Genomic DNA, 2,915 nt, shown 5'->3' on the forward strand with positions numbered 1-2,915 from the left:
TAAAATCTACAGGATATATGGATTTATCAACTTGAACCAACACATCTTCTGCAATACCTCTAGGTATTTTGATTGACCTATCCGCCAGTAAGAGAGTAACAGAAGTGTGTTTTAATTCTCCTAAATTAAGTTTTTCATAAACTGAATAAGGAAGTAAATTCACACTTGCTCCCAAATCTAACAAATCTTTTTTAATTTTATTTTCTCCAATAACACATGAAATTGTTGGACAACCAGGATCTTTATATTTTAAACTAGAATTATTTTGAAAAATAGAACTTACTTGTTATACCAAGAACGCTTTCTTCTTCACATGCAATTTTCTCCTCACAGTACATAAGTTTTTTAAAAATTTTGCATATGAAGGTACTTGTTTAATAGCATCTAATAATGGAATATTTATCTTTACTTGTTTAAAAACTTCATAGATATCAGAATCATTTTTTTGTTTTTTATGATTTGTTAATGCATGAGGAAATGGTGGAGGTTTATTTGATTCATTTACTATTTCAGATGATTTATCATTCAACATATTATTTTTAGAATTTAAGGTATCATCATTCTCAAAAGTATCAGGATTATCATCCTTACTCTTTGATTTTAAATGATCCTTGTTTTCATTACTATATGGATCATTAACTATTTTACCACTTCTAAGGGTAATAACAGATTTTATTTGATCAATTTTTTCATTTTTTAATTCTTGATTTTGATTTTTAGGATTAGGTTGAGGTTGAGATGGAAATTTTCCTTTTTCATGAATATTAAGTGCAGATGCAAATTTTGCAAGAGTTTCTTTCAAATCAGTCATAGATTGACTGTTTTGAATATTGATAGATTCTTGCTTTTGGATAAATGCATGAATTACATCTTCAAAGTTTTTTCTTGGAGGTGTAACATAAGGAATATAACCTTGATGATTTTGGTTATTTTGAAAATATTGTTGTGAGGGTTGTGCATTATTATCATTCCTCCAACTAAAATTAGGATGATTTTTCCATCCAGGATTATATGATGTTGAAAAAGGATCTAGTATTGGTTTTTTATAATTGTTAACATAATTTGCTTGTTCATGGAGACATTCTTTAAATGAAGGTAATGTTGGACAATCTTTTGTAGCATGATCATGTGTATCACATATATGACAAACAATTTCTTGAATACTTTTTAATTGACCACTCTTTTTCATTTCTAATGACTCAATTTTTCTTGCTAAAGATGCAAGTTTAGCTTGAATATCTATATCATCTTTAAGATTATAGATACCACCCCCATTTGTTGAATTATTGATTTTAGTTGTTGGTGGTTCTATTGTGCCTATATTATCCCAATTTTGAGCATTTTCTGCTAATGAATCCAAATACTCCATAGCTTCATTTGGGTTTTTATCTTCAAAAGTTCCATTACACATGAATTCTATCATTTGCCTATCTTTAGGTATTAGACCTTCATAAAAGTGAGAAACTATTCTCCATGTTTCAAAACCATGATGTGGGCATGTATTAAGTAATTCTTTATATCTATCCCAACATTGATAAAATGTTTCTCCTTGTTTTTGAGAAAAAGTAGTAATTTGTCTTTTAAAAGAGTTTGTTCTATGGGAAGGAAAAAACTTTTTGAGAAATTGTTGTTGCATTTCTTCCCATGATCTTATTGAACTTGATCTCAAATTTTGTAGCCATGTTTTAGCTTTATCTTTTAAAGAAAAAGGGAAAAGCTTTAATCGAACTATATCCATGCTACAATTTTGATCATTATAAGTGTTACAAACTTCCTCAAATTCTCTTAGATGTAAATATGGATTTTCAGAATCTAAGCCATGAAAATTTGGTAAAAGTTGAATAATTTGAGGTTTAAAGTTGAAATTAGATGCATCAGGAGGAAAAACTAAACAAGATGGGGCACTAGTTCTAATAGGGTTCATATGGTGCCTAAGTGTTCTTAATTGATCATGTTCTTGATTATTATTATTATTATTGTTATTATTGTTATCATTATCTTGATTATTTGAATTATCATCCATGTTTAAATTATTTTCAGATACTCGAATAAGTCTACCACTTTTTTTTCGACTCCAAATACTCATACAAAAAAAAAACAAAACACTTATAAATAAAACATAATTAACAAATATAAACTTAATTTATACCTCCCCGGCAACGGCGCCAAAAACTTGCTACTACTTAAATTATAATTCACCCAAGTGTAGGTTGTCTGCAAGTAATATATTTCGTAAGTACGAGATCGATCCACAGAGAGGTTATTTTAAGTTTAAATTTATTAATTTATAGATTACCAAATGCAAGAACGAAGTTTACAAATTATAAATTTTGTCAAGGCTCGAGGATTTATTCTTGGTTTATGCAATATTGTTTAACTAAAAGTAAAACAAAGGAAACCACCATAAATAATGGTTCCAAGAAAATTAAATATTTAAACACACACCTAATATAATATAGTTCCCACTATAGAAAATACCGAATTCACCGATATTTTATATATGGTACCTATGATTATATATATAACTATATAAATATATAACTGCATAAAATAAATGTTAAATTAAATCATTATATTTCATTTAGAACAACCGGCAGAGCCACGCTATGGCCTAAATGAAATATATGATTTAATAAGTTAGTTGTGAGAAAGAAAAAGTTAATTGCGATAAAGTAAATGTTAGATGCGGAAAGTAAAAGTTAGTTGCGATAAAATAAATGTTAGATGCGGAAAGTAAAAGTTAGTTGCGATAAAGTAAATGTTAGATTGTTAGATATCATAATATTTCATTTAGAACAACCGGCAGAGCCACGCTATCGTCTAAATGAAATATATGATATAATTATATAAATATATATATATGTATGTATAATACAACAATAATAATTGATGAAATATTTATTGTCTCAAAATTA

General features: G+C 27.6%; 1 non-coding gene across 1 annotated transcript; it reads left to right on the forward strand.

The window, feature by feature from the left end:
- The first annotated feature begins 1,481 nt into the window (after positions 1-1,481).
- On the forward strand, positions 1,482-1,592 carry LOC140960616 (small nucleolar RNA R71). Its single transcript, XR_012172217.1, has one exon. It is a non-coding gene; the product is annotated as a small nucleolar RNA R71 (small nucleolar RNA).
- The last annotated feature ends 1,323 nt before the right edge of the window (positions 1,593-2,915 follow it).

Source organism: Primulina huaijiensis, chromosome 15, assembly GCF_012295235.1.
Source record: "Primulina huaijiensis isolate GDHJ02 chromosome 15, ASM1229523v2, whole genome shotgun sequence".
Taxonomy (NCBI): Eukaryota; Viridiplantae; Streptophyta; class Magnoliopsida; order Lamiales; family Gesneriaceae; genus Primulina; species Primulina huaijiensis.